General features: G+C 38.9%; 1 long non-coding RNA gene across 1 annotated transcript; it reads right to left on the bottom strand.

The window, feature by feature from the left end:
• Nucleotides 1–5041: 5041 nt before the first annotated feature.
• On the bottom strand, nt 5042–6091 carry LOC139593464 (uncharacterized). The gene is made up of 3 exons (XR_011680307.1): nt 5977–6091; nt 5451–5498; nt 5042–5113 (listed from the first exon to the last, which is right to left on the bottom strand). It is a non-coding gene; the product is annotated as an uncharacterized lncRNA (long non-coding RNA).
• Nucleotides 6092–6331: the final 240 nt, after the last annotated feature.

Genomic DNA, 6331 nt, shown 5'->3' with positions numbered 1-6331 from the left:
TGCAGCAACACTGCCCCCCAACCCGCTTCTCTCACGCCTGAAGTCAGCTCTTTCTCTCTAAGATCAATAAAAAAGGAAACGTGAAGGAACACAGAGCGTGCTAACTCGCGTCTTTCTCATCGTGCACGCTTCTGCTTTCCCAGGAGGAACAGAACAGGCCGAAGAGCCAGCTCTTCCTGAACTATTAGCACCTGCCTGATCACAGAGCCGAGCTCAGGGAACAGAAACAGCAGCAGCTGCTGGCAGTGAGGTGGAAAAGCAAAACCTGGGACTGCTCCCATCTTGAACAAAGCAGGAGACACCAAAGCCTCACCTGCAGCACCAGGACCAAGGGCACGGCCCAAAGCCACAGCTCTGAGGCAGCAGAAGAGGTCTGCAAACAGCACAACATTGGCCCAACTGTTTTGAAGAACAAATTTTAACCTTTATTGACAGTAAACAAGGCTGTTCTTTCCAGCAACAATTGCAGCAGAGTCTAGAACAGAGAGACAACAAAGTACAACAGAGAGACTGAGTTACTGTAGGTGAGCTCTGAGCAGAATCACATTCTCTTAAATGTATTAACATACTTGTTCCTTACTATGGAAAATGGGGATTCTTTTTCTCCCCATTATTTACTAATGACTTGGCCATTTCACACCTCCCTCATGATAAAAACAAAAATTATTATAAGTCATTATCTCCCACACAAAACAACAGGAAAAAATACTGTAATAGGAACAATTAGGACTACAGAGCCCACGCACCACTGGAAAACCAAATAATCACTCCAACAAGGAAAGCACAACACATTGAGGCTGTTAAAACCTTACTGACCGAACAAACAAAAGATTTTAACGTTTTGGGGGTGAGATTTTGTCCCTATCTGCAGCCCTGTGAAAGTCACACAGGAGATTAACATGAAGACTTTTCCTTTTTGCAGGAAACCTGGCACTGCTAGGAGGTACCCAAAGCAAGCAGAGCACCAAGCTGAGCAGGAGACTAAAGCAAGGATGGACAGACACATTTTTGGGATTCTGGGCTGTGTTCCAGCACCTTCAGCTCGCTGCAGCTTCCTGCAGTGCCACGAGATCATGCAAAGGGATTGGTGTGAGGAAAGGACAAGGCACAGTCTGGTTGGGTCAGGTTTCCAGCCCAGAGCTGGCCCCCAGACAGAAACCATCAGTGCCTGGATGCAGAAGGGAGCCGGGGCTGGGATTTCTGGATAAATCAGAGGCTGCACAAGGCCTGGCCGTTAGGTGTCAGCTGTGCACCGAACGTGTGTGACAGTGCCCTCCACACAGCTCAGCAGCGAAGCACTCCAGATGCTGGAATCCAAAGTACAGGGAATTCTCACAACTTTGGGCCTGGAAGCCAAAGCTTAGAATTAAACACAGGATTTGATTTGAGACCTTGGAAAAGGCTCCCAAATTTAGGTGATAGAAGTGAGAATAGGATTTATAGTTTAAAGCAGAGACAAGTTAAAGAAGAGAAAGATTTAGAGTTTAAGATAAAAAAAAAAATAGTAACAAAGGTAAACAAGGAATTTAGAATGCAATACTCTAGGGTTTTGTGTCTTAACATGATTGGCTAAGAAAACTTACACTGTAGCATGAGTCCATAAGACAAAATATTTAATAATTAGGTGAAAAACATTAATATCCTTGCTAACAGTGTTTTATTGGTCAAAAAAGCCTTAAAAAGTCTTATAACTAAAGGTCTTGTGACCTTCTGAACCATGCAATAAAGATGTGAGCCAAACTCACCCTTCCTATCTATATAGAAGAAAAATAGACATCATCATCTAAAAACTCAGAGGTGCAGTCTCTTAACTCACTCAAAACTCCTCCCAAAATCCCCATATTCAGTAATTAACCACCAGTTATATACAATGCACCCTGTTTTACAGCTCCCAGTCCTTATAAAGCACTGCTCTAGTGGATTGACCCTGGCACCTCGTGCTTTAGGCTGCATTAACCTAGCCAGGCTGCAGGGTGGGTTATCCCTCAGGCTGGAATATTCACCTTTCTCAGTGCTCCTCTGCTCAGAGCAGGGTGTGGAACTCCTCAGAATGGCAGAGGCCTTCTCCTCGATAGAACTGATGGCCAAGCCACTCAGCACTCCTTTGTTCATTCTCCTCACCTCCTGCACAGCCCCCACAATCTCACCTCTGTGGGAATGGGGGAAATAAATGTTAATGTCACATTCTGTGCCACACCTTTAGTGATTCGTTACAAATCAGGGCTGAAAAGAACCCCCAGTTTCTGACCTGCTAAACCCTGGATGCTTTGTTTGAAGTCTCCTTATTAACTTGGTAAAGCTGCTCAAGTTCAGTGCATAAGGAGAAACAAAGATACCAGATGACTTCACAGAGGAACAAATGGATGTTTTCTGCAGGGAATTTTCCCCAGGATCCTAGAATTGCATCAAAATAAGGAAAAAAAATGCATGGGTTAAGCATCATACAGGTAATACAACACCTCTTTCCTATGAAAATAAATGTAAAATATAATTATATATAATAATATAAATATATATTATATATCTAATATTTATAATATTATAAAATAGAATTCAATATAAAATATATAAATATTATATATTTATATATTTTATATATAAATATAATATATATTTATATATATAATTATATATAAAATAATTATATGTATATATATATAATTCATATAATTAAATATAAAATCTTAGACCCACAGAATGGTTTGGGTTGGAAGGCACCTTAAAGCTCATCTTATTCCTGCTTTATTCTAATAAAGTAAAATAATTGGATCTAATTTATTTTAGCTTAGATCCAATTACCATTTCCCTAAGGACCAGCATGTTTAAAGGGAAATCCCTAAAGACAGCAAATCTGTGTGGTTTATGTGAGCAACACCAGCAATTACTGATTTTCCCTTTACTCTCCAAGGACCAGGCTGAGCCAACACACAAAACCCTCTGTTTGAATGTAGAGGTTTCTTAGATTTATTCTAGAAAATCCAAGTGTTTCCTTCCCATCCATTACCCCAAACTCTTTCCTGTATAAAGCCACATGACATTTACATTAAAAAAAATTGGTGTTCCAAGATGAAAAATCTAGTGCTAATGGGGAAACTCCAAACTGTCCTAGAATTAAGAAGAAACAGCTGGAGTGTCAGAGTTTGATGCAGGGGCAGAAGAATGGTGCTTCCACTCTTCTGCCACAAATTTATTACCAATATGTAAGGTATTTTCCTATCCTGACATAATTTTCTATCCATAGTTTTCTATAATTTTCTACATAAATGTTATGTATCAAGAAGATTTAAAGCTCTTAGTCTGCCACACAAAGGAGTGTTAGCAATAATTATTTCCTTTTTGATTATCTTCAAGTAAAGAATGTGCCAGCTGTTGAGTAGGTGATTTCATGAAGATCAGGGTGTTTGGTAGTAACTGTAGAGTATGAAAGAAGCCTTAAAGAGGCAAGAAATTCCTACTACAAATTAAGAATAGACCCACCTCAGGCACTGAGGGCTTTGGGCCACCAACAGGAACAGAAGAATGTTCCTTCCCACTCACCACTATCTTCACTTCTAACAATAAATGTAAGAAAGCAAAGTTACTCACTGTTCTTGAGCTGACATCTTTACAGATTCTGGGCAGCCCAGAGAGAAAAGAACAAACTAAGGGAAAGAAGAGAACCTCCTAACAGAAAATGAGTGTCCTGAGAAGCACAGCAGTTCAGTTTGTGCAACATCCTTGCCCCAAAAGTGTCTCCTGAGATTTTAAGAGGAAACACAGCTCTGGATTAACAGTACCAGTGCTGAAGGGTGGTATAGGGAACCCCCAAACTCACCACACCCATCACTCAAATCTCCAAACACAAACCATGTGCATCTCACTCTGAAAAGTCCAGCATGGGAAGGAAGCACCAAAAGAAGGAGGAGGAGAAAAAAGAAAAGATTTCCATCCATGTAAATGGCTGGGCATTTACTAATTTGAGTTCAAGCACTGCAGGTAAGTTTTCAAGGAAAAACATGGGTGGATGAAAACAGCTGAGTACAAGGATTCACTGCTAGAGAATGAGAAAATCTGAAACCCCAGCTGGCATTTATTCCCAGTTTACTTATGCTTGGAGAAGGAACAGAGCACTCCAATAATAAACACCATTATTTGGTTTATCAGCTTAAAGCACACAACTTTACCTCTTGAGTCAATCGAGTCTTGCTTTCCTTGGTGCTTTTTCATTTCTTTGCACATTACTGAAATATCTGCCACTGACAAGTCTTCCTTAGCATCAAACCAATACTCACTTCCTTCCTCATTTTTTAAACAGCCTTGGCAGTTGGGATAAAATTCAAGTGTTAAAGTTTAAATCATGGTATGCTACATAAATGAATATCAAATTTCTGTGCTGAAGAGGATCTCATGGTGCTACAGTTCAAAGAGGTGACATTACTAGTTTGGAATTCTAATTTAAGTAGAAACTTTTTTTTTAAGATGTAAGTAATTAATATAGAGCTATTATTACTTATCAATCAATTCTGATAGCTGATATATAAACATTCCATCACAGAAAGGGCAGCTGTGTTACCACTGACATGTTTTACACAGGGTTTCCTTCCTCCCCTGAGAACTTAGCTCACAAATGAAGGATTATTTTTGCTAGGAGCAGATCACTCACCACGTTCCAGAGCCTGACCTTTAAGCAGTTCTTCCCACCTCTCAGGGGAAGCAGAGTCACCTGGCTGATCACCATCAGTCTGTGAGTTGTCCTACAAACATATTGCAGTTATATCACAGCACTCCCACCTGATTTTAAGTTATTTTTCAGAATATCAGCCCATGAAGCAGGCAAATTTAAAAAAAGTTAAATCTGCTGATCATCCTTAAGAACCCCCAAGTTATTTTATTTTGAAAGGGCAATTAAAATTGTGAACATATGAGCTGCATTTGCAATCAGTGGCAGAGGATCCCAGGCTGAGAGCCCTGAAGACTCTGATCACATTTGCAGGCACATAAAAGGAGAAAATCCTTCTCAGCATGACCATCTCCAAAACCCAGGAGTGAAGAATTCCCTACCATATTGACAGAAATCCCCTTTTCTTGACGTTTTGGTTCTTCAAAGTCAGCTTTCCCTTCACCTGAAAGATCACTAAAACACATCCGAGAATTTCATACAAAATATGGGACAACGATTTTAAGTTCTACAGTAATTGAAATATTTCCAGAAGCTCACAGTAAAATTAACATAGTTAATAAATTTTGGCTATTTTCATTATATCTTAATACTTTTCTATGTGATGTTCAGATATGTTGCTTACAATTAAAATACCTGTGCAACTTTGACTAATTATTTACAAAACAAAAAATTGCCTTTATTTTTTCTTGATTAACTTCACTCATGCTTAACAGGAAACTTCAAACAGTCTCTAGCAGTTTACCCCATTCAGTAAAAACTTACTGCAAAATTTGTTTTCATCTCCACTTACAGAGAGTCACTGGATGGGGTCCCTGAATGTGTTCTGTCAAGTACCTGCCTGAAATAAGAAGTTATTTTCTATCATTCTTCATATCTGAATGATAATCTTAGCAAAACAGCATCCTATTTTCTCTTCATGTTATCTACATGCTTGATATTATCTCTGCTGGCAGCAAAGTCTTTTTGGGGTTTTGTGGTGTGGGATTTTTTGGGGAGTTTTTTGTTGCTTAGTGCCATTATAACTGTGGACAAAGATTTTTAGAAGTGAAAGCAGGGAACCAGGAAGATGACCTGTAAATTGGTAACTTTTACTATAAAGATAGTAAAGACACTCCCTGCTTTGCATACTAGAGCACCACAGAGGAAAAATGCCCTTAAAATAAAAGCATTGTACCCACAGGGCAATGCTGATCTTTCAGCTAAACAGCCCGAAACGACAAAATGCATCCTGAAATAAAGAAATTATAGGTTTAACATCCTCTATGTTCATTCCTCAGTTAACTTAGTAAGTACAACAACAAATGAAAACTACTTACTCAGAGTAAAGACTCTTCCTGAAAAACTGTCAAAAAAAAAAAGGAGAAACATTTAACTATAATTATCTTAATTATAAAACAATTTCTATAAAAAACATAAAACAGTTAAGAAATTACCTTGGAGGGGATGTAAAAGGAAGAGAGTGGGGGAAACTTCAGCTCAACTGACAGTGGTGGAAGTTCATTTAAAGGTGTGCCCATGTTTATTTCCTTTCTCATGTTGCTGTAATTATTGTCCAGTTCATCCAAAACCAACAGCAGAGCTGAATATAACTCAGCCTTTTTCTCACAGCTATTAAAACATGCATAAGAAAGAAACATCACTTTAGACATTTCACTGATTTTACAGCTTCTG

This window comes from Agelaius tricolor, unplaced genomic scaffold (assembly GCF_023055355.1).
Source record: "Agelaius tricolor isolate 1412-34295 unplaced genomic scaffold, bAgeTri1.0.p SCAF_10, whole genome shotgun sequence".
Classification (NCBI taxonomy): domain Eukaryota; kingdom Metazoa; phylum Chordata; class Aves; order Passeriformes; family Icteridae; genus Agelaius; species Agelaius tricolor.
This window is presented reverse-complemented; position numbering and strand designations above follow the sequence as displayed.